The 26,538-nt window shown below is 40.0% G+C and overlaps 1 protein-coding gene across 1 annotated transcript in view; it reads left to right on the plus strand.

Annotated features, from left to right (window-relative positions):
- The window catches only part of KLHL29 (kelch like family member 29), a 387,892-nt gene that overhangs the window by 102,896 nt on the left and 258,458 nt on the right, over nt 1-26,538 (plus strand). The window contains exon 2 of the mRNA XM_053459279.1: nt 82-170. The gene's annotated coding sequence lies outside the window, so the exon portion shown is untranslated. The remainder of the gene's footprint in view (nt 1-81; nt 171-26,538) is intronic.

A 26,538-nucleotide genomic window follows, 5' to 3' on the forward strand; every position in this document is an offset into this window, starting at 1 on the left:
TGATATGAAAGTCGTTGACAAAAAAAATAATCACTGATGAAAAATATGTTATTTAAACATTTTCTTGCCATTTCTCACCAGAGGCTCGGCAGAAGCAGCGTGGCAACGTATCAAGGAAATGTAACATCCAAAACGAGGTGCTGTGCTGAAGTTCTGCCGGTGTCTGCTAGGTAAGAGCCGCGTGGCTTTCTTCTCGTTATTACCTCAGAAGAACATTTCTAAGTGACCCCAAACTTTTGAATGGTAGCGTATCAGGAACTTGCTTCATGTCAATACCATGGGAGCAGCCACCACAACTTCTGGTTGCCATAGGAAAGGGTTTGTCAATTGAGCTAGCTCAGTTAGCTCAATTGAGAGACAAAACATTAGAAGCTAATTAGTCATTTTAGTTATGTTATGTCTCCCGATTCATTTCTCTGTTTTACTTAGTATGTGAAAAAGTAGAAAAAGTTGGAGTTGCTTGATGTATCTACAACATGCATACATATAAAATTCACGCATGAACAGAACCCTAAGAAGCCAATTTACTTATCCTCAGGAATACGTATCATTGAAGTGAAATGACGAGGTGGGGGTCGATCAATTATATCTGCAAAGGGTACCAAAAAACTGTGGCCGGCCAATATAATCCTTGAATAACTGTGGATATCTAATTGAATTCAAATATTGATTTTTACAGAAAATATCCATTTCATAAATATAAAAAAAGCATATTTCCCTATGAATGCTCGAGTTTCACGTTGACCGGCGTTTCCTCTCAGCGTTTTATAAGGAAAGACAGATCTAATGGAATCCATCCATTGCTATTCAAACAGGAGGATAGGACTCCGATACTGGAAGCTTTACGTACCTCTCGCTACACGGACGCGCCGGGGTACGTCTCCAGTGTCAGGGGAGAGTTTATATTCGCGTCCAGGAGCTATTGATTACAATAAACGGCCATCTCATCAGATATATAAATCATGTATTAATATTAATATTATTCGTTTCTGCTTTTTTTTTTTTCTTCTTTGACCTTGAGTACCAGAAGCATTACGTTTTGCATACAGAACAAGTTAAAGGTGCAGTTCCACTGGTTTCTTGTTGAAAGCCTTGGAGCGGGGTCTCTTAATTTGTCCCCTCTGCACTGCGCTGCTCTGGCTGCCTGCCAATTATTGACATCGCAGAAGGGGCATTTGCCTGAAGGCCCGTTAATTTAAAGTGGACTGGGGGTGGTTTGCAGAAGGTCGAACGGCTGTGATGAATGAAGAACGACAGCAGCGGCCTCTAGTATCTCAAAGAAACCTTTTCAGGCCGTGACCCTCGTTTCTAGGAGCTCAGAATGTCGGCCGGGTATCCCCGTGTTCCGCAGCCCCAAATCATACCCCATATTCTTAGAATTAGTTTCATGAATAGATCTCATCAAAAAAGTTGGTAAAGCCGCGTCCACAGCCATGCCTTTAATAGAACTTTTTTTTTATCATTCTTAACTCTTCGACTCCAGCTCGCGAAATTCCGTTTATTTATAAAAAGGGGGAGCTTCAAAAAAAAAAAAAGCTCAAACGAGCGAGGCTGTTAAGTGACCAAGTGCCCTTGATTTATAGCAGCATTGAAAATCCTTGCTAAGTGAGACTCAATCTGAGCGGCCATCTCGTTGTTCCGTCGGGAACGTGTCATATCAGAAAATTGCCTTGTGCTCCGATGATGATTATAGATGCCTTTACTCGGCTGCCTATCTAGTGAAGCTATCAGTCAGAAGAAGGGACAGCGAGGGATATGATCCTCCCCGCCCCGCCGCGACATGCGCATGATGGAAGATGAGCTGCGGGGAAATGTCCCGCAGCACGCTCTGTTTGTCCGCGTTATTACCTCCTCTTTGGACCTGCCAGCATAGATATGTTACTCGGAAAGAACGACGTCCACAGCGCTTTGGATCAGCATCTCCCGCGCCGAGGAGGACGTTTTTAGGAAGCGGGAGACGGATTGACGTATTCTACTGATACGAGGATAGATTAAACATGATTTAAAAGTAACCCTAGAAGGGAAATGATTTTCGTTGGCATTTTTTTGTGCATTATTTGTACATTTTCACAAAAAACACAGACACACACTATAAGAAGTACTTCATTAAAGTATAAGAAGTACAATCATTAAAACCCCTCCAGAACCTATATATATATAGATATATATATATACAGGTTCTGGAGGGGTATATATATATATATATATATATATATATATATATGTATATAATAATAATTATATATATATTTATGTATATAATAATAATTATATATATAAATTTATGTATATAATAATAATTTTATATATATATATATATATATTTATGTTTATAATAATAATTTTAGCATAAGTTAATTTATCTATTAAAACTATCCATAACATATGTTTTTTGTTGTCCGATGAGTGTAATTTTTTTTGAAGATGTTTGGTTTAAAAAAAAAAAAAACACTTTAACCCAAGGGAGCAAATATTAGTGGCAATAGGTGGCAAAACTTGCATATCACTTTCTCGTTATAAAGTGATTCTGAGCCAAAATTCAAGCAGAAATTGAAAAAAAAAAAAAAGGTGAATATTCATCAGATCCTGAGTAAATACATTATTTTTAAACCCCATAATGCATGTTATTTCACATGTGCTCAACGGTAAAATGTAGATCTGGCATATTCGCCAACACCTTGGATCCCGGGACAGAGGGGACGGGGGCCACACGCTCTGCATGATCCTGCAGCGTTGAGCTCTAGGCTTCCCAGTACAGATACTGGGTAGTTTGGGGCTCGTTTACAAGCGTTTAGGCTGTGCGTGTCTTAGGTATAGAAAGTTAAAACGTAATGCTGCCGAATTTGACTGGACAAGACCCAAAAAATGGGACTGTCCCAGGAAATCCTGGACTGTTTGCAGCTATGATCTGGCTATAATATACGTTATAGAACACCTTTCATGCTCCATGGTAACTCCGCGCTGGTAGATACGAAGGCGAGAAGGTGAATTCAGAAGCTAGACTCATTATTTAAGGGCCCGTCCTTATTTAATAGGAGTCAGAAAATAGATCAATATGAAACAACGCTATGATGTAGGCTCCGGAAGTAAATATGTTTGGAGCCTTGAGTGTCTGGCTCTTGGGATTTTTTCTAGCCTTGAGAATACCTTTGCAACAAATTTCTGGCAGAGTAGTAATTTGTGATGTCACCCAAGGACCTTTAAGAATCGTATTTGGGGAATTCTTCTCATCAGCTGGTAATGGGTACCTGTCCTGGATACTGGAAATAATCAATGCCTTCCCCTGGGAACCCCGGTGAAAAAAAATTCTCATTAAAGCCGGACCCTGAAACACAAAGCAAGTCCTACACGGGGATGGCGACCAAAATGAGAGATTCACCTTTGACCTTCAGAATAAAAAAGACCCTGGAGACCCCAAAAATGTATCTGACTATACATGGCTTTCAGTATATGGTGCAATCTTTTCTTACATTTCTTCCTCGTTCAAAGGATCGATAGTCTTAGTGGCCATTAATCGTTCATTGATGGGAAAAGGTATATTGACGGTATATTTTTCTGGAATGGTCATACTTAGGAGGAAGATGCGACTCTAAACCCAGTAATGCCTCTGAAAAACGATATATGTTGTCTCAGTTTATTCCCCATGGAGCAGTCGTTCCATGAAATGGGTTTTACATATATAATCGAATTCTGAATTTAAAATTCTGATGTTTCTGAAATTTGTATTAAACGGTAAAATCAGAAATGAGGAGTCCGGATTAGACATTTCTTAATAAAAAAAAATATTTAAATACTTTAACCGCTATGAAATGTTCAAATATTACAATAGAAACAAGTATTTTAATAAAGATTTCTTATATACAATGTCTGTTCGCTTGACATATAAACCAAATTTTTTTTTTTATATTTTTTTCAAGATGGAAGGTTATAACTTTTATTATTCTGCTTTTATTATAGCTAAAGCAGAACATCGGCCATCGTTTTATTACTTGTATCAAACACCTTTTCAAAAACATTGTTTTTGGGCTTCGAATAATTAGAATCTTCACACAATATGATAATCTTGACAGTTGTATACTAGCTATATGTATTTGTTTGGCTCAGTATTTCAATGTATTTTGTGGTAAACAATAGAATCCCTTGGTTTTAATCACCTAGAGGGACTCTCTGATAAGTCTGGTGTTTGAGGAAGGAATGTCTCTGGAAATATCACATGACTGTCTGCAGGGTATCCTCTGGATCTGTAGATAAAGGAAGTTAAAATGAAATAAAACCCGAAATATAATAATTATATAATGACTTTATATAAAGTCACTTCAGTTTTCTTAATGCGGGTGTCTTTTTTGCCTCAAATCCTTAATTTTATAGTTAGTCTATAGTCTATAAACTAAATAAACCTATGTAACGGTGTCTACGGATTACATATACATATTGAAAGTCCATTTTAAATGCAGGCCTTGGGGGGAGAGCATCCCAATGTCGTGTTTTCGAGACCTGCATGATTTTTCCTCCCCATAAACCTATCAATGCCCTGTTGATAAGGTGCTGGACGCTAAGTTAGGTTTTGGTTCATGCAGGCTTTGCAAGGGCGGATGAAGAGGAGGTTGAGGACTTCAGGGCTGGAAGTTGATTAGATAATGCTGGCTCTGCCACGGGCTGCCACCAATTTTTACAAAGTGAAATTTCATATATTTGATCATATTTACATATTTCTTAAGAAATTAAGAAACAAAAATACACCAGCTATAGGTAGTTTAGACGTATTAATGTACATATGCTATAATAATGATGATACTTCCCCTTTAACACATAGTTGAAGGAACAGCGAGAGGACTTTCGAATGGTTCTTATGGTCCGTCAAATTCCATGTTTCTACGTTTCTAGTTGACCATGGACTCAATCCAACGTCCATGCGCCATTTCTTTATTCAACTAAAACTTCTTAGGCTGGACCCCTGTATCACAAACTTACTTGCATTTGTTCTAAAGAAGTTCTAAAGTTGTCCTAAAATGTCAAATTTCAGAGATTCCTTCTCTTAAAAAGCACGTTTTCCAGAGTTCATCAGAAAGAGGCGCTTTTGCAAATTATCAGCATCCCAACATATTGTAGCGGAGGAGGCTGGAAATGCTGTCCTCTAAATACCCAGGGCCGCAGTCATTATAGCTTCGCCTCTCACATCTCGTAGATAAAAAGCGCTCATTTCATTGCTGGTGTGGGAGCCAAGCGGAGCGCGGCGATTTGGGAGCTGAGCAGAACTCCAGCTGTGTGAAGTTAAATGTAAAAGCGAGCGCATTGCCTCTGGGTGTGTAAAAGCTTGGAGTGCACACGGTGAATACGAACTATAATCTGTAAACTCAGCTCAACTTTAATATGTTCAGTAACAATGAAGAAAATTTTTAACGAGCTTTGCAAAAAAAATAAAAAAAGGTCCACAATGCGTCGAAGACCGCTCTTGGCTGCGAATGGGAGAGATTGTTAATTTTCCTACAATGGTTGCCTAAAAAAGTATGGAATTGGCATAATATGAAGCATAATGGTTCTTCAGCATTGTATAAAGCAGGACTTTATTCTCAAACAAGGCAGCAGCCAGCAAAGACCACCCAGTGGTTGGCCTTGTGTCCGTATTCTCATGCGTGATAAAAGAGGAATTATAATAGAGCGAAGGAATGTAAACACGCATGGGATAGACATACGGCTTCTGAATCTAAAACGAAACCAACGACTGATTAAGGTCTGAGTCTTTACAGCAGGAGAAACGGGCCAAATTGGTCTCATCTGCTATCAAATTCTATGTTTCAAATCTTTAGTATCATACAGCATCTCGGAGTTCAGATATCACATTACCAGACCCTTACATCGCCCATTGTCTTCATAAGCGTATCTCTTTGAAGACTTCCAACACATATGATTATTGGATATCCTTAGAGTGTCCTCCATGTGGAATCTGACCGTCTATTAGTAATGTCCGCCTTCCTGATGGATGGATGTCCAAGAACATCCCTTTGAAAGTTAATGTTACAAGCTAGTGTACAGCCGGGATGAGGAGCACAAGATGAGCAGATAAAAGTAGAATACCGTAACTATCCAAAACAATCTTTAATGACTATTCTTAATACCAAATAGCATAGAGTAGTATAGAATACTGTTCTCAATTTGTTGGATTTCCTTTGAAAAATAATCAAATAAAGCAAATAACATAAATGGACACAATTTGGATTTCGCATAGTTTAAAGAGCATTACATTACATGATGTCATTTGACATTTCCGAGAGTCGTTATTACAGTTTAGCACATCAATACTTTTTCATGCAGCATGAAGTTTAAGACCTTGTTCTCTAGTAGGCTGAAAAACAACTTCTGGCCGAGAATGATCATAGCGTTCATAACATAATGTCTTACAGAAGCAAGAAGTCCTTCTCTATTGTGTATTCCGTCAATGACAGCGGAACATCTAGAACTCCATTACAATTACTTTATATTTCATCATCGACATGGTGCAGGAAAGGCGGCACCGGAAAGGTTTTATCTGCTAAGATACAGCAGCCAAGTTGTCAGGAGGAGATATAAAACATCATGGCCACTTACTTAAAGAAGACAAAAATACATTATTCTCTCTTTAATGGAGTACCTTGGATGATGCATGCGTTCTGATTACTTTACTTATAAGCATCAAATGATTGTGTCTTTATTCGCATTGCATTTATAAGCCTTGTTTATTATCGTGGCTGGAGATAGTTAATCACTTTTAAAGAAGTGCTATTACTGAAGGTCACAGAAAGGATGGAGAAAGTAGATAGTCCTTTGGATTCTTTGTGTTATGTAAAATAATTTGTTGCTTTCACGGATAAAATCAGTTCTCAAAGACAGATGGTTTATCTAAATAACCTTTTAATTTTTATTTCTAAATTTCGAAAATTAGGTACAGGATAGAAATTGGAGAAAGCTTTTTTTTCTTTAAAGATTTTTTATTAAATAATGATGGCAAAGACTAAAATTGTCCATTCAGCTTATACATTCATTTTTTAGTATTTATTGGTATTTATTGTTATTTTTTTTCAAAATAATGAAGAACATTTGGAACAGTTCTGGAAGAATGATTGAGGCATTAAGTCATTGACTGTTGTGCTAAATTATTTTTATTATATTAATTTATTATTATTTTTTTTTAATGTAGTTGTAATTCTCTTTTTTTTTGACTGTGTTACTACTCCTTTAAGATGTCCGGGTTTGTGGAAATATATCACCATTATTGGCATAAAAGTTGGCCAAAATAACGAAGCCACTAATTTTCCCCTCGGAGGTCGGCAGGTCATTCTCTTGTCACAACCCAATGAGTACAGTTCGCCATCTCTGTTCTTCTTGGCTGGAGGCATTAGAAGTCTAGATGGCCCTCGACTTTTTTTTTAACGTAATAGGCCAATGTCGGAATCATTTAAATTATTCAGGCTCTATTCCCTATGCCTTTAGGCAATAACTTATAACCGCAACACTATCGTCAGTGATATTCAATCGGCTTGCCGTGGCTATACCGGCGTGTTGCACAATAACTTGCATTTCTCTGTTAACCTTTTGCAGCTCCTTCACTTTCTATCTGATGTACTTAGTTTGAGCAGAAGCTCGTAAAGAGTGTGTAGTTATTTCTCACCAGGAATCTGTGTTCCGAGGTTTAATTTCCTGATTTTATACATAGCCTCCCATTGTCAGGCATAAAAGCAGAAATAAATGTGGATCATATTTATTGCTTCACAGCTTCTTTAAAATTCCATTTTCACAACCCCGGTGAGTTTGTATTTTTTCGTGCCAGTCGGCAGATTGCTAATAAAAAAAGCATCCCACATGTTCTGTAACTTGTGCTGCCTCAAACCCTCCATGTTACTCCGGAGATGGATCGCTCTGTGGTCATGTATGGAAATTATGGGGTTGATCCCTGTGCTCGTTAATCTAAATTGTGAAGCATTTACAGTGCAGCCTGTTGAGGGATGGAAATCATGACTGCTATTATCTGCTGCATGTAGTCACACTTTATATAATAGATATCGTTCCGACGACCGGTTTCTCTGTCTATTAAGAGTAAAGAAGCCAGGTGGGTGAAGGCACATGTGGCATGACGATCCGACTGCAGAACTTGCCTTTGGATGGAAAAGATACTCATAAGAGGTTATTGGAATGAATAATGGCAAAAGTAATGGGAAAGTTGTGTTGTCGGACCAAGTATGTGAATTGGAGGTAGACGAGTTGGATGTGGCATGGCGGGAACCAAATCCAGCCTAATGAGCCAGACTAGAGCCCCTGTCGCCTCTGATCAGAATGACGCAAGTCGCTGCCCTCCACTACTGTTGGATCTGAGTTGATATCACTGTACCTGGACATTTACCAGGATGGGCAACCCAGAGTTTTCACTCATCTCTGCCAAGTGGGAGGAAAGTAGGCAGGGAATAGGCAGAAAATGGAAAGAAAATGCGTGTGGCCAGAGGAAGCAGAAACTGACCAGGAGACTCAGGGAAGTAGGGCTTTACCAGGAGACACCGGGTCAAACCCAGCCAGTTCCCTCGTAGGCTTGGGACCTTGGAATGTTAAGTAATTAAGTAAAGGTGAAAGAAGAAAAGAACACCATTGGATTTATATCGGCCACTTTACTAGAATATATCTGAATCTGACATTAAAAGAGAATATATGGAGATCTAAAGACGCCTATAGAGAAAGGTCTACCCAAAAGAGCAGACGGTAGTAGACAAAATAAACATTTAAGCTCATATTCAGTTTTTTTTATGATTCTGGAATTTTTTATGTACACCATTTCAATAATAATAATAATAATAAATAGTATATATAAAAACTTTATACATTTTATTGAAATAAAGTTTTTTCCTTAATTGATGCTTTTTTTATATTCATTTTATAAGAATATAATATTTTAGATTAATAATAATGTATATTACATTAAAATGGTAACAGAACTCACTAGGTCTGCAGATAAATGAGATGATCTTGTGAATATTTTAAAATTATCGGCACAAATTAAATGATCATTATTTTTTTTTTTCTTTCCATATAAATTGTTAGCGGTAAAAGTTAGAAGCCAAAGACTGAGAATCCTGTGCTTGTTTCCAGGAAACCGTTATTAAGTTAGAATTGGCAGTAATTGCTAAAAGGTATTTATTATGCATAGGATAATAAATAAAAGATTGGTTTATAGTTGTGCTGTAGCTAAAGTACAGTAAGTAATATATTTAACAGGAATATCGGTTGTGAAATGACAATTATAAGTGCAAGGAAGTGTTCCTGGGCATTAGGGTGCGTGTTTAAAGTCACAATAGGGGGCAATAGGAGGGTGGTGCACAGAGGCAGGGGGGAATAATTGCCTCTTGAAAAAAGGGAACGTCTGACTTGGACAGACCCATTCGCACAGGGCCGGCCCTGCCATTGAGCAGAGTGGGGCAATTGCCCCAGACGGCACTTTTGAAGAGGCGGCACTTTTTTTTTGAAGCGGAGGAGAGAGAGAGGGGCGCCGAGTGGTTTTCGCTTATCAAGTTGTCAGTATCCGCTCGGCGCCCCTCTCTCTCCTCTGCGAGCCCTCTAGCTCGGTCATTTCCGGCGCTCAGCAGTGAAGCAGCGCGCATCGCGGCAGAGCATGGAGACGCAGGACTGCTGGAAGGTAAGCGAAGTACAAAGGGGGGGATATAGGGTAGATAATAGGGAGGGAGGGATGGTGGTAGATAATGAGGAGGTAGGGAGAAGAAGGGTAGATAATGAGCAGTGGCGTCGGCAGGGGGGGGGGCATTTCAAACTTCGCCCTTAGCATAAGTGTGTTAGTGTAAGTATCTGTAGCATCTATGTGTTTTTAGTGTGAGAGTGAGCATATGTTTGTTACCCAAGGGAGGCAAGGGGCCGATGGGGCACCTTGGCTTCACCTGCCGCCTGGGCCAGAAGGTGCCAGCCTTCCCCTAGTGAGGCAGGTTGAGAAGGTCTATGATCTCTCTCCACCAAGCTCACGAACTGCTGGCAAGGGATTTTTGACATGGACACAAAACTTTGGTCCATCTCCCTACAAAGAGGGTTCGTTATATATATATATATATACATATATATATATATAATATATATCTCTTCTCCTGATGTGTCGGTATGTAATAGTTTATATTTAACTTCCCCACGAGCACTGTGCGAGTTACTGGCGCTAAATAAATAAAAAGTGATATATATATATATATATATACTCAGTGGGCAGGTGAAGATGCCACTAAAAGCCCTAAGACTATCCCTGTTAACAATAAATGGGATATTTGCAGGGACATAAACCCAGTTTTCAGGAGTGTCCCAAACTCAAACCTGTTGGCAGCTATGAAAAAAATCACAAGCCCAAAGGTAGCGTCCCCCCCACAGAAATAGATTGTATTGGAATGTAAAGAAAAGGGGGAATTATGTCAAATTGTATCCAGAAATGAGAAATCAAAGGAACCTTATTGATTTTAACCCTCCAATCCACTTTTAATCGATATGAGGGTCTGAGCTCTAGGACTTGGGTCAAAAGTTGTTGTTTTTTTTAGGTCCAAATCTCTGCTTGAATGTTATAATATAACCTGCAGAGGCCTTACAGCTGTGAAACAGCGGGGATGTGAAAAATAATGAAACGACAAATCATTGTGAACCTGTAAATCAAGTCAAGTCGTAAAAACGGTGTTTATAAAACCAGAATGGGCCCCGTGAGGCCTGCAACTAAAGTCGCACATAGTTAATGCTCTGTAACTGGCACGGTTACGGAAAGATAAAGACGTCTGTATTTATTCAAAGCGAACATCTCTGTGTGGTTACGGCGGCTCCGCTAACTACTCGAGAGGCTTAACATGGGACCAGGGGAGCTTTTTCCGGAAACTTCCTGCCCCCCCCGCTTCTAATTACCCTAGATAGTTTGAGGGGAAGGGGGTAGGTCCAATGCGATCATGCCTTGAGTGCCAGGAAAGTGGACAATTAAAATCACCATACACCCCATTGAGTTTGTTTAACTATTAACCCTTTAATCGCGTATGCCCAGGTTTCTAGTTAATGCCGTTATGAAACCTATGATTTGTCAGTAGGTAAGGATATTTTGAAAGAAGTCACCTACATTCAAGCAGGCAGTTAACGTGTTATAAATGAGTGAGAAAAAGCACCAGCTGGGGATATTCAGATATCCTTGAGTCAAATTTGTACTTTGTGATGGTGAGAAACCCCCCATTGTCCTAAGTTTGGGGTAAACGTCCCGAGACGCTCGGACAAACCCTGAGAATCCCCGGGTATCAAACCAAGCCAGCAAAACTCCTACATCAATCTAATACAAAAATGTAGGTCCCGGTTTGGCCATTTGTCAGCCATCATCTAACCAGAATGATGTACAACGTAGATGAACGCCTCGAACAAACAAGGGCTCGGAGGGCCACAGCCTGTTTATTATTTAATAATAGACACCAAGTGTGACACTTAGAGATATACAGACAGTTTGCGGGGAAAATCCAACATTAAAAGCTTGGACACATGGCGTATCAGCAGGGCGCCGAGACACAGAGCCAAGCCCGGGCCTAGAGACTATCAAGGAACATCGGGACGGCCAGCAGGTGTGCGGATTATGTTAAAGATTTCACCAGGATTTTACTGTTTGATTAACGTCTTGTTAGAATGAGAGATTGCCAAAGCCGGCCGGACCCACAGCCGGCCTGAACAGGTAGCGAAACATGGATCATGTGAAGAAGAAGAAAAAAAAATACTATAAGTGTAAAAACAAAACAAAATAAAAAACATATGTGTGAGAGAAAACAAGGAAATACGCAGCCATATGCGGAGAAAACAATGAAACGAAGCTGCGGTACTGAGGGAAATATTAGCATATATCGGTAGACCAGATGTCATTAATGTATACGTTAGCATGTCTGTTACATTCTCTGCTTCATCATATCTTGAACTGTTAATTCAAGTGTTTTGTATTTTTAAAAAAAAAAGTTTCTATGCTTTTTTAATGGTTGTCAACATGATGGCAAATACTTCCAGGCCTTCCTAAGGGGAATGTTGATATCCATACCCCATAACATCTCCTACTGGTCCTCCTGGACATGTAAATACATTGAAATGTCTGTTGCTTTGACTAAATCCTGCATATTAGACGTGTGTGCACTAAATAAAACTATGTTATATTGTTTAAGTACCTCTCAACTATCCCTATTTTGAATGGACAGTAACTTTTTTGGGCCTACGTCCTTCTCCCCCTCTCTCTTTCCTCCCTTGTTGCTCAGAATGTTTGATGAGTATATGTTTATATATTACATTTAGTATTTAACATACAATATCATTCTTTTTAATGCCTTATTGAATTACATAAGTAACCATCAGTTGGGATGAATGTATTTACAAGTTAACTGGGAGGCCATTCCAGTTTTCCACCTAGAAGAAAGCAGCGGACGATGAAAGAAGACAGAAGGAAGAAGACAGAAGAACAAGAAGATGCAAGAGAAGAAGTGCAGCTGTGCGGCAATGAGACAGGGACACTGAAGTGGTCTGCGAGGAAAGTAGGGTGCCATTTACAGACAGTGCGAGAGAGAGAGTGAATGAGAGAGAAAAACAACGAAATTCAAATTAAAAAATGGCGCTCTTTGCTTCATTTTCATTTGTTTTGTTGGGGTTCCCACGAGCCTGATTCTGAAGTCACTGGTCATCTTCATTGTAACGCATTATTACAATCTCATTTTTTGGGATCCGCGGATCCAATTTTCACGGAAAGTAATGTCTTTTAATGTCTTTATTCTAAAACCTAAATGGGATTGTGAGATGTATTTACCAAACTGGGAGTTTGCAGGAGAGAAGAATGTTTCAGCTCCCTGGTATTACCGAGTATTATCAGCGGCCTGAAAGGAACCAGTCGCTCCACACCTGTTCACTTTTGGGCAAGGTACCGCAGCTTTCATCCGCGAATAGCTTACGGCGGTGGAATGAAAGCGTTGCTTCAATGTATTATTTAAATAAAGTTACTTTTTTTAACCCACGCATGAAACCAGGTGCTGATTTTAAACATGGCCGCGTTGGCCGAATAGCATTGTTAGGAATAACCTTTTATCCTATCCATTTTTCTTTTATCATCCGGTTTTTGGAATCGGACAGCGAGCTATTTACGAGAACACAAAACATAACACAATTCTCAGTCTCTGAAATACAAGCGTGTTCAGAAAGAGCAAGTACATATCTTGGCAATAAAAAGGAAATGAATCCTGATTTATGCGTATGAATAAAAATACTTTTTTTTTTTTTACATCCCTTTTCAGTTGAAACTCTCAGAACTAAGAGTATGTAGAATTTTTGTTGCTTTTTAAAAAAAGGGGAAAAATAATTATTTTCTGTGTTGATATTACTTACTCTACTGATTAAGGTTTGAGTCTTTACAGCAGGAAAAACAGACAGACTAGATGGACCAAATGGGTCCGATCTGCCATCAAATTCTATGTTTAACTGGGAATCATTATATCTAAAAAGTAGCATTATGCTATTTACTAATAATTGCGTTTCTGCTAGAACATTTTTTGTTGCATCTTATTAACTTTGAATGTGTTGCTTGTTGTTCATTTAGAGAATAGTTGATGGCTTTTAATGATGTCATTTTCATGTATTTTCTGATGTAGGATCAGAGAAGGGCAGCTGGCATTCCATGTATATTGACTAGAATTCTCAAGAAGTTGCCTGGGGATCATAGGCGTTATAGTGTAATACACCACCGTCTAGCCCTCTGCTGGTTGAAAAATATGTGAGCTTTGTGAAGGGTTAAATTCAAAAGTACTTCCAACTTCATCTGTGGTGGCAGCAGCTAATGGGATTTCCTAATAATATAGCAACATAGACTCTGTTATCATAGAAACATAGAATGTGACGGCAGATTGGCCCCATTCGGCCCCATATATATGAATTTGGTGCCTAGTTAATATTTTTAAATGGAAAAATATCAATGTAACTGCTGACTAGATAAACATAACATACCTACCGACATGGTAAACTTGTAAATTTAATGCCAAAAGAGAGGTGCAGAAATGCAATGGATATAGAATCCTTGCGCAAATGGACAGAGCCATGGAACGCCCCACGTGCACAGCCTCTACCCTGTTCCTTGGGGGAGGGTCTGCGAGGAGGCTCCGCCCATTTGTGGAAGTACCTGGATAACAAAGCTGATGCAGGGGAAAAGCAGACAAAGAAAGAAGACGGAAGAAAAGGAGCTCTGGAAAAGGAGACAAGGCCACGGAAGTGGTCAGTGGAGAAGGTAAGGAGACATTGAGAGAGAGTGTGTGAGAGCGAATGAGAATGTGAGAGAGTGTGAATGAGGGTGAGTGACAAAGAATTTAATTTACGAAAAGTAAAAACCAAATTTCTTTCAAACCGAAAGAACAGGAAACAATATTTGTTGTCTGAAAATGAATGGACCAAAAACTAAATGAGAAAATTTGTCAGAATTGTTTTTGGTCCATTTGCACACGGCTAATATATGCATTAAAGAAATGCTTCACAAAAAATGGGCTTGCAAGAATGCATATAATAACCAGTGATATTAAGTGAAATTAAACTACATAAGTCCAACAAATAGATTATCCTTGTAGAGATCATCATAACTAATATTGTAAAGGGGTGTAACAATTCCTCTCTCTTCTTTCTTTCTCCTTCATCTTTTGAAGAACCTGCATACACTGGAACTAAATGTACGCTTTGTATAAGAAGTAGATTTATCTAAAAAGCTGTGGTTTTGCCTTATCTTAGGTCAGACAGACATTTAGCTCCCCTACAAAACAAATATCTAACGTTCCAACTTTGGGTTGGTGTACTTATTATCCGCACGCCAAACTGGGTGGTGGATGAGAAAGCCGTCCATCAAGAACAAAGTGGTGTGGGACCTTCCTCATGAAAACAGGACACTTAGAGACGTCGCAGAACAAATATCTGGGGTTCATAATGCATCCAAATAGGTCAAAAACTAGGATTCTAGACATGTCCACGGACAATGAAATATAAAAAGATTGCATTAAAAAAACATGCTGATCTAATGATTATGATCCAGATAAGTATCTGCGCATGTAGCAGTTCAATGCCTGACTTGAGTTTTTTTGTGTTTTGATATAAAGCGATATGATGTGTTAAGCAGAGGACGAGGACGCTTTGAAAATTCGCCTGACGTTTCCTAAAGTGCCAGCAGGATCATCATTTATACGAGGGAACAGAGCTATTAGACGACGACTAAACTAGTCCAATCCTACCCCCCACTTTTCTTATTTAGCTTCTGCATTATTAAGCTTAGGAAGAAGAGTGTTTGTGCTCTAACCGGACAGCTAATATACCGAAATTAGAAGTCCGTAGGGCTGGTAATGGAAACTCAAATGTTTCTCCGGAGACTTCATTTACCACTGAAAAGAACTTTAAGTCATTTTTAAGCATACTAAAGGCCTTTTTAGCTTTATCTTACGGCTTAAAGATTTCAGATTCTAAGCTTCAAGCCCTAATTAGATAATCTGCGTATGGGATCGCGTGTATGGATATGCACTCAAGAAGAATTTGTTGAGAAATATATACACACATTACTGTTCCAAAGTTTGGGTGCACTTAGCTGTTTTCATTGAAAAGAAGGACATTTCTTGAACTTGGATCAGCGAACACAATGTGCCATTGGAAGACAGGTGTGATGGGAGTGATAAAGAAGTGATGGGAGTGATAAAGGGTATATGTATAATCATTGTTAATGGTGGTTCAATATATTAATTATCTATAGCTTACCTACTCTCATCTTATTTTCTATCTATTCTATATTTTGGGTAATTTAAGGGATTTTGGGTGATTTTTCAGCGCATTTATTTCATTGTTTTGGTTATTCATTGTTAATGATAGCCTTAAATCTTTAGATAAATCTTTATTTTTCTCCTTTTCTTGCATATTTGTATAGCCCCACATTTCAGGTGTCTAAATGGGATCATCTGTGTTAGGGTATGACAAGAGGTAGGGTCAGATCCAGAAGTGGGCATGGCTGGAGACATGGCTACCTGCCCGTCTTATCCAAAGAGCCACCGGGTGGTGTTCAGCTGCACAGCGTCGTAAGGTGGCCACTTGGGAGCTGCCACATCAACTCCATAACTCCATGGGCTGTCAGGGGAGATAAGAGGTTTTCCCCAACTGCCTCATAACCCCCAACTGTTAACATCAATTGTTTGTAGACCTGGGATGATAGGAATTGCAGTCCACCAACATCTAATGGCCCTTACTGCCCTCTGTGAAACATCCCTGGGCATTTTGCTTTGGTTCTCCAAGGCCAAAACCGTACCTATCACATAAAGCACAACATATCAGCTCTGTATCTTTACATTGGGTATTTTTTTATTATATTGACCGATACATTTAATTCTAAACGTCTTATGGACACTACTGTTGATCCTAAATCTTTTATTTTTTTGTCTGCAGTAAAATGAATCGAGTGCTTTGCTTATCATGATGTTTTTCTTGGCGCAGGCTTCCGACAACACAGTTCAATTATAAGAACTGCATTTACCTTCTTTTCAATTATCTTTGCTCGATTATAACAGAAGCTTACTTTTTCTGTACATTCTTCACCATATGCATTAGAGGAGGGCACCGTGCAGACAGAAGAAGAAGCTTAAGGCAACAGGGTAGACTTTTGACTTTACTTAAATTGGAGCCTTCATATTTGCCGACTTTAATCCATGTCAAAAAACATCATTACAGGTACTAAGAAGCAGACCTGTTACTAGCATCAGGCAAAGACATAACTACCGACATACAATATGAGGGATGATAAGGTTTGTCTTCAAGGCTGACAAGTTGGGCCAGTTGGGCTCAAGAGTGGTACAGGTCATTGGGCTTGTGTTAATTTTTAGACCAAGAGATTGTCCAGATATTAACTAGACTTGGGCACCAGGGGGCTCTTCGTGTTCGTCTTCGGGGGGGAAAAATCTTCGTATTCTGTTCCTGTCTTCTCTTCGGGCGAATATTCGTGGACATTCTTCGTGTTCGTTTTTTCTTCGTTTTTTCCGGTTAAGGGGTTAATACGGGGTTAACGCAGCTCTGCTTATTGACGCAGATCTGCTTATTGACCCATAGACCCTGGGATGAGGGTGAAATACCCTGAAACTATAAGAAATACCCTGAGAGTTTCTAGGTATAGTAGCATGCCATTTACAGCAATTTTTTTTCCAACTTTTACCCAGTTCTAGGTAGGTGGGTAGTTAGGAGGGTAGGTGGGCTCTGGTCAGATGCCCCATTTGCCCATTTGTGAAAATATATCTCTCCAAACCATCTCAGCCCTTTTGAGTATCGCTGCTGGCCCTGATACCAACAATCATTTTAAAAAACAATGTATATGACACAGCGTTCTGTCGAGGGAAGGGTTAAGTCCGCTGGAGAATAACAGTGTATTATCTCGTTCTCCAGTGAAAGGACAGCACTGCCGATATGCAATGCTCTTCTGCTAACTACGAGGTCAATTTAGTAGCATTTGATAATGAGCCCAGAACTTGCTTTGAAAAATGATGCTCATTATCTATTGTTTTAAAGCAAAGGCCTGGTGGAGCCGAACGCCAGTAGGTGCAGCTAGATGTCCTGCTTTGTACGGTGTTTGCAAAGTGCGCGGTTATTAAAGCTGACCCCAAACTCGGGGGGCACGCGTTATTTTATTGGTTGTTGTGCATAACTGTAATACTTTATGAGCGAGTTGGAAAGTTGGCCGGTGATACCGATCAGCGCTGACACAGAAGTGACCTCGGATGGTGTTGTCTGCAGGGGAAATTGGAATATTTCTGTTTATGCACGCAGAAGGGGGCTCCGAGGTTGCTTGTCAAAATTCTCATGCATTTCTATGAAATAATATAGAAAATATGCTTTATTTTATGTTGCTGTGACTTGTAGTTTTTGTTTTGTTTCTTGCTATTTTTGCTTTTTTTTTCTCTTGTTCTTAGTTTACATATTTCTGGAACATAATCATACATGAGAAGTTCCTTAATTGATCCTGAAACCTTTGAATTTTTAACTCTTTAATAGTCCATCATGAATGATCTATGTAGATCAAATAGCTCTAACTTGTTGTGCGGTGGTAATGCTATCTATAATTCTGGTGAGGCATTTAGCGCTAACAACAGTTTAATTAAACCTCTTCACTATCACCTGAAAAAATAATAAAGATAGCTGTTTGGAGAACACTTTCTATCTACGCAAAGTCTCGGGGCTCGGCCCACTAACAGCGTGTAGTCAATTGTACCCCAGAGGGGAATGGTGTACGTATAACGATATATAACATTTGCTTGTTTTCCCTAATCCCTTTGTGGACGAAATGCTACGGTGTCCATCTCTTTCCATGAGTGCAAGGATTTACCTTGCTATGACTGCTTCAAAGCATACCTCCTCAATGTTCCTCATTAAGAAGAGCAGTCCCTCTTTGGCACCCAACACTGACTGCCCCTCTCTCCTTCGCTGAGGTCCCTCTTTTCTAGGAGCATCAGGACCTGATGTCACGAAAACAACACAAACTCATATGACATGTTAATATGACCAAACGGCCAGCAAACATATAGACTGCACAGTAAATCTGCTTAACGCGTACTGTACAACATACCAAATAAATTGCTAGGAGGCATGTGATATGCGGATCTGTCCACAATAGTTACTATGCCGTTGGTGTTAATTGTAAGAAACCACGCAAACGTGTAAGGCAAATAGTTAATAATAGTGAAATAACTTACACCATGAATATTAATATGGACGATGTTGAAGGAAGGGGGAAGGGTCAGATTCCCTATAGGAATCGTAGTATCTAAATGATGTTCCAAAGTAAATGTTTAATAGTGAATGCTGATATCGATCTCTAATAGTAGGTTACCATAAATAACCTTAAAATGTATGTATTATTGATTTATTTTTTCCAAATGTGATCTACCCAGAGACTGAGGATAGCCCCGGAGAAGGGGTTCTTCACTTGTAGACTTCAGGTGAAACCCACCAGTGCAAATCTGACATTAAAATGGCGAGCCACCTTGTCGACACATCTATAGCATTGTTACTTTCCATTCTTTAATCCACTCTGTAAAGCTTTTCTATAGATGACCCAGGGTTGCCCAACTTCTTTTTTTTTCCCAAATTCACATAACAGGCGCTATGAAGTTTTTAGAGAGTGAAGCAAAAATTTCCATAACGCACACACGTCTTCTTCTGGATTATCTTGTTTGTGCCGCTTCTGTCAAAGGGTTTTGCGCCTTCACATCCGATGTGTGCCAAGACATGTTCTTTGGACAGGAGACAGAACTAAAAATCTGTCTCATTGTGGGTTACATGGAGGGGGGACGCTGTAAATGGAAATTAAAACACAATAACGAACCCATACGGCACGGAAATCACAATGGAGACCTCATCGGGTGAATTCTGAGCTTTGTTCAAACGTTTATTTCTGGTTCTAAAAATAATGACATCTGTAAAAAAAAAAAAAAAAAAGACGTCTTGACGCACTCTGCTCGTTTTTACACCAGTTTATGTGTAACGTCTGCCAAAAGTGGATTTTTCAGGGTTATTTATGTCCTGCTTTTAAAATAAAATTGAAATCCCATTTATGTGCCCCATGGATCCCCGGACACGTGGTTATTTTCAGTTTTCAATTACTCGCTACCTTCCTGTCCTGAGAGATAAACCATTAAAGTGGAGAGGGGAAGCAAGGCTATTAACATTTACTCTTTCATATGCACAATCCGAAATGGGAAATGTTTCATTTTACCTGATTTTTTTTTTATTTAATATTTATTTTTGTTTCTTTTTTATATTATGAGCGTTTATCGTGTTCTTTGGGTCTACAGCAAGTGGATTTTTTTATTATTTAATATTTATTTTGGTTTCATTTTTATATTATCAGCTTTTATCATGTTCTTTGGGTCTACAGCAAGTGGATTTTTTTGGGAAATACAACTTCCACGTAATTCCTTGTGCATTTTGAAGTCAAGGGGGCTTGTTAACTAAACAGTAAATTCAGATGAGAAGAAACATTTTATAGTACCGACTTTGCTATTATTATGGAGGGACAGCCCTGTCTTGAAGAGAGGGATACATTGACGCTGCATAACGTACATAACTTTTTCAAACCACTATGCTGTACCATGTTGTAGGTGCCAGTAGGGAGATCAGAGAAGATCAATAGGACAGTTCTCTCGATCAAGTCTCTTACATGGGATAGGATTATGAATGGGAACTTCCCAAGATAGGCCTCCCAGAGCTGTCCTGGAGAATTAGGATCGTGACCCAGAGGTCCGGGAAAGCGACACTTCACCCGGAGACTCTGGGTCCATCCCAGAGTGTTCCCGGGTATGGGCTCCCCTGGGTCTTTTGGTTCTGGTAATATGAATTGTTATGTCCTATTGCATAAAGCTACCCTGAATCTAAGACAAGACAAAGAACTTATTAAGGTTTGAGCCTTTACAGCAGAAAAAAACATGCAGACTGAATGAGCCTAATGGGTCTGATCTGCCATCAATTACCACGTTTCTATGATGTTATATAAACCAATAAATAATAATTTCCCTACACTGATGTCTCTAATGTAACATTTAGAACAAAGACGCTACTGTTACGCCATGTTCTAAAGCATTCCTTTTATATAACCTATGTACAGAGCTTGGAGATGTTGTGTAAGAATAATAATAACTATATATATATATATATATATATGAATGGATATACAATGTAACACGGCGTTTCCATTTACTATACTTTTTATATTGTAAGTGAGACTGGGCTAATCAATTTATCAAATTTTTTTTACGCTTAGCCGCGTTACAGAAATGAGATTCTGTAGGACGCAGCAGGGCCACCTCTTTCTTCCTCACCGTCTCGTTTTAAGTAAATCAGTATGAAGCTGTATTTATGGTAAGATTGTGCTGTTAGATCTCTCCGGGACAAATTGCAGAAAAAATAAAAGCTGGGTATTGTCTCGGCTTCATGTCCTATCTATCATCTCTTATGCTGCATCCTATCATCTAACCGCTATGCTTACTGATGTGCACAGTGTAAATATTACTTCTTTGAATGGACTCAGATGGGTTAATATAATGAGATTTTACATGCCAGATATTTTTTGCATTTTTTTTTTAAATATTTCTCAATTTCTAATTTTATCTTGCTAGTTCACACACCTTTTTAGTTGCCGTGTGCTTAAGGACTGCTTTCATTTAGGCACAAGAAGCATATTTTTATGTCCGTTTAATTGTGTCCTGGGTAGCGGCATGTGCAGTCCCGGCGTCATCAGAATAAGGAAAGAGATGTCTATTTACAGTACAGAAGTAATAATAGACCAAAGCCCCACCCACTTCTACATATACCCCACCGTTTTCTGGTTAAGCCCCACCTATTTCCAGACTTAGTAAGGGGTGGGGCTAGCTATGTATATGAGCAGGGCTCACAGTCTATAAGGGCGGGGTTAGCTCCAGACTGCTTAAAATTTGAGGTGGGAGGGGATTAGGACATGGCATGGGCGTGTCTAAATGCCACTCCCACGGCCTGGAAACAGAGCATGGTGACTCAGAGAACCGGAGCAGCAGCGGTTTACCTGGAGACTACGAGTGAGACCTGGAGAACTCCTGGCCAAGTGGATCCTGAATCTAAGACAAGATATTATTATTATTTATTATTTATTGTTTTATATAGCTCCATCAAATTCTGTAGCGCTGTACAATGGGTTGACAGGACACAACAAGTAGTAGGACTTATTGTTGTTTTTTTTTCCATGATCAAAATCTATGTGGGGAAAAAAAGACGCAAATGTTCCTTTAACAATAACATTTCTCTTTTTTTTCTCCGTTGAAAAAAGGTTAAATCACAGTATATTAGAGCAGAACTGTTTTCAATTTTTTACCGGAGAAAAGAAATCCTTTCTAGTGAAGGCAATCAGCACACGGCAATCAGAAGAATAGAAGGTCGTAATGGTGTTTACGGGAATAAAAATCTGTAATTCTAATGCGAGGAGCAGGTTTATCCAGAGATCTTAGAGAGAACAATATTTACCTTACTCCTGGCAGCTATACGTTCAGTTATTCCAGAATTAGGAGACCCATTAAAAGTTATTGCGTTCTTAAATCTTTATATGAGCGCTCAGACCTACTAGCTTCCAGTCGATACGTTAACCCCGTCATATCTGGAGTGCATGTGTTCACCCTTCCCGCTCTTAACGTTTATTAAAAACTTTTAAGAGAAACGCTGCTAACCGTATTAGGAATTTTTGCTCGGAATAACTACTTTATTTGGCTTCCCGTACTGGATTGTGAGCTCTGTTGGCACAGATGCGCAGGGCTTTGGCAGTCATGTGACATTGGATTGCAAAAAAAAAAAGGTGTTTGTAGGACATTCCAAAAATGCCCAAGGGAGCCAGAATTTCGAGAACAAATCTGGGATGGTTTTAGTAACAGTGCTTCGTATGCTGCAGAATTTGGCAAAGCTTAGATCCTGAGCTTCAAGGACACGCGTTTCATTTAGGTGATGGAATCTACAATACAATAATCACTACACATTGTTCTTCCCCAACAAAAATATATGGATATAGCTATTTTTCCCCTTCTTCATATTGCATTTGTTAGATTAATGCAGCTGATATCACCGTATGGAAGGGAAATAGAATATATTTATATAGTATAGAAATCTCTTAAAATAGTTCTCCCAGTTGCCCCCAGAATTCCTCCCACCACTTAAAATGGCCAATGAGACTTTGCCACATATTGTTACCTATTTATTAACTGAATAAGCCATAAGTAGAATGATGCCTTTTATTTAAATAATTTTATTTATAAAAACATATCCTGCTACATCTATACACATTATTGGGGCTTTTAGGGCTGTAGAACCCTGCGATACCCTCATACCCAGCAAACATTCTGAGCTCCTAGAAAAGAGGGACCTCGGGGGAAAGACACATAGAGGGATCTGAGTTCTAAAGAACCCAGATGACAGACAAGGTCTTCAGTTGTTTGCAAGAATAATCAATGGACTTTGCTTCACCAAGCGCTGTTGGATCCCATTAATGACATGTTGAGTCTACCTACATTTGGTTCATTGGGAAGCCCATGTTGGTCTTTATTGGGCTGACATTCCTGAACCAAAGATCCAAGGTCACGTTGAGTAGACAGAGGATCATCCTCTGCACTCTGATGTTCCATAGTATGGTTTCAGGCAGTTGGTAGGGAATCTCTAACCGAGATACAGAAGAAACGTCAACTGTTTTTAAGCTTCTCTAAGAAGAACCACTACCAGTTTTTACCCGCGGTATATCACCTCAAGGTGCGTATGTGCCGCTGCAACACACAACTAATAGACTGGATTAATGAGAAATTTATTTTAACATTTGTAACAGTGTTTCTCTCTTCCTGGCACAGAAATTAAGTTATACTCATAATAATTATTAGGCACGCGCTGCAAAAATAAAAGCTACTGCGGAAGAGATGAAGACCCAAAGTCCTGCAGAGTGTGGAAATCAGATATCCGGCTGTTTCGCCGCCTTTCCACTCCGAGTATCAAAGACATACATCTTCATCTACAATCTACAATACATTTGCCGGGCTGCCGGTTGCCAGGGATACCTTAATTGCGCAATGGAGTATATGGTTAAATTACGTTGCTACTTAATGCCCTCATAATGAGAGTTAACTATAAATTGGATTACGACAGATGGAGGCACTCAGCGTTGTTGGGCTAAAGAAAAATGAGTGGGTTCGTCTCTTGTTTCTGCTTAGTAATGGCTTCCAGGGGGGTTAGCACATCAGTTTTAGGAGGTCTGACACTTTAATAAACCACATGCTACCATATAATTAGGTACTGTATAATTAGTTACACGCGGTCTCTCTTTGTCTGTATGGCCTCGGCTATGGAAGCAGACTACCCCCCGCTATACTATGGGGCTTATGCGCTACACCAGGAGATCGCAAACCAATTGACAGACTGCACTATACATTATGAAGGGCCATGCCCAGTGAGCTTCTCTGGCAAAAACGGCTGAGCTGGTCCTTTGTAAAGATGGTTTTATACATCCAATTATCTGACTATGGTTCACGCAGACCCAGACTTTCTTCTAGGAGAAACTCATTAGACCTGGACCTTCATAAAGCATGATGACGCAAGAGATTTAGGTGGCTTCATCTCCGCTCACAGAAATGGCTACTTACAGTTCAGCAAATAAAGACATTAAACGCCTTTCTATGTGGTTTATTGCCCATAGATCCATCATTTCTTTCCTTCAAAGCCTTGTGTATCCCCTTTTGCCTACAGGCCTATGGGACTCCCACCGATGATATCTTCATCCATTTCAGTGCTACTCTTTTTCTCCCATTCCAGCTAAATAAGGCCCTATGGACCCTATGTTGTAAGAATAATGGTCCTCTAAAAATGAGGTGGTTACCACTGCAAATGGTGGTCCACACTTGGGATACTTGATGGGACTAATACTTTACTGATTTTTATGTGCGGTGTTCAGTAGGAGGCTTTTTTTTTACAGAACGTTTAATAAACATTACTTTCTATATTTACCTTTCTTGGTTTCTTGTTTTAGATCGTCTAAATAATTTCCCACCTCCCGGCAGGACCTGTGTGTATATAGGGTATGTGTGTGTGTAAGCATGAATGTGGTTGTTTGTTTATCTTGTGTAAAAAAGTAAAATCGCTTAACTGTTGACAAGGACTCCTTTGATCCGTTTTATCCGCTCGTGGCCATCCCTGGATACACCTGTTTGTATCACTTTTGATTTTGCTCAAAAAAAAAAAATAAAAAAAAAAAAAGGAGATACGTGAATAAGAAAAAGCGTAGGATCTTTTCAAAGAGATGTTGTGTTTGTCTTAGTCAACTATGCAGAAAAATATCCCAGAGGGATGCAATTCTGTGTGTGTGTACAACATCTGTGAGATAAAAACCTAACAACCCATGTGAACGAGAACATTTATTGTTGCCGGCACTAAATTGTTGGTACTTTCTGTGGTTTTGTGCTGCGTTGTCAATGTCATAGTAAAACAGAACGGATTTTCCAGCGGATTTCCATAACTGCCATAGCACACGGGCACGTAAAGAGTTAATCTGTGTTATGAACCAGTTGAATATCCCCCACCAGGGATGATAAATTATTTTGGGGCGAAACTCAAATATATATTTTTTTACCTGATTAATTAACTTCAAATCAATGCACCAAACATCATACCTCCCAATTGTCCTAGGTTTCGTGAGACAGTCACAAATTCTGGGCGCCGCCCCACTAGCCTCCTTTTGAGGCTAATAGGGCTTTTTGGCGAGTTGGGAGATCCTCTAATATCCTCTGACCGGCCAGGGACCTGACGCAGCACAGACCCTCATTGCAGCTCCGACGTGACCACCTCCAGATGCTCCGAGGCTGAGCCCCACTACGTGGTTTTTCGGGCTATGGTGGGTGGGATACAGACCATGCCCCTTCCCAATGCCAGCAATGCCCCTTCCCAATGCCAGCAATGCCCCTTCCCGCTTCGAGCAACACAACCCCCACGATTTGGGGATATGAAATGCTGAAAAGGTGTAATTTTGATAATATCCCTTAAGTAATTATTCTAAGTGTATAAAAATACTCCGCGTTGAACTGAACCCGCAAGGGGTTTGGACGAAGGGAATACTGCTGCGCATTATATTTACTTTTGCTCATCCAGAGCATGGATTACTAATAGGTCAGAGAATTTCACTAAGTGATTTCATGTCTTCAACGCCCCAAACCAAATTTGTAACATATGTTCTGTTGCTGGGTACGGAGCCATTTTTTGTCACCAGAGAATGTATGAAGTCTCAGCTATAAACGTTTATCAGATGAATTATTAGTGCAGTTGAGCTCAGAACATGAGAACAAAAATTAAAGCTATATATATATATATATATATATATATATATATATACCGTATTGGCTCGGATATAGGCCGCCCCCGTATATAGGCCGCACCCTAAAAGTTTGGTGCTTTTTTAAAGAAAAAGTTTTTTTTCTTTAAAAAAGCACCAAAAAAAACATGCTGCCACTGTCCTCCCTCCCCGAGATATGCTGCCACTGTCCTCCCTCCCCGAGATATGCTGCCACTGTCCTCCCTCCCCGCGATACGCTGCCGCTGTCCTCCCTCCCCGCGATCCGCTGCGCTCCCTCCCCGCGATCCGCTGCCCTCCCTCCCCGAGATCCGCTGCCCTCCCTCCCCGAGATCCGCTGCCCTCCCTCCCCGCGATACGCTGCCGCTGTCCTCCCTCCCCGCGATACGCTGCCGCTGTCCTCCTCTGCCCCCCCTCCTCGACTTACCGGAGCAGACTCCCGGGTGTCTTCAGGGCCGGCGAGGGACATCTACGCAATACGCGTATGCAACTTCCGGTACCGTTACCGGAAGTTGCATTTGCGTATTGCGTAAATGTCTCCCGCCGGCCCCGCAAGACACCCGGGAGTCTGCTCCGGTAAGTCGGGGGTGGGCAGAGGTAAAACGCTTAGATAACCTCCCGTGCCGGCACCCCCCCCCCGTGGGAAGTGCTGGCAGGGG

Source organism: Spea bombifrons, chromosome 3, assembly GCF_027358695.1.
Source record: "Spea bombifrons isolate aSpeBom1 chromosome 3, aSpeBom1.2.pri, whole genome shotgun sequence".
In the NCBI taxonomy this organism is placed as follows: domain Eukaryota; kingdom Metazoa; phylum Chordata; class Amphibia; order Anura; family Pelobatidae; genus Spea; species Spea bombifrons.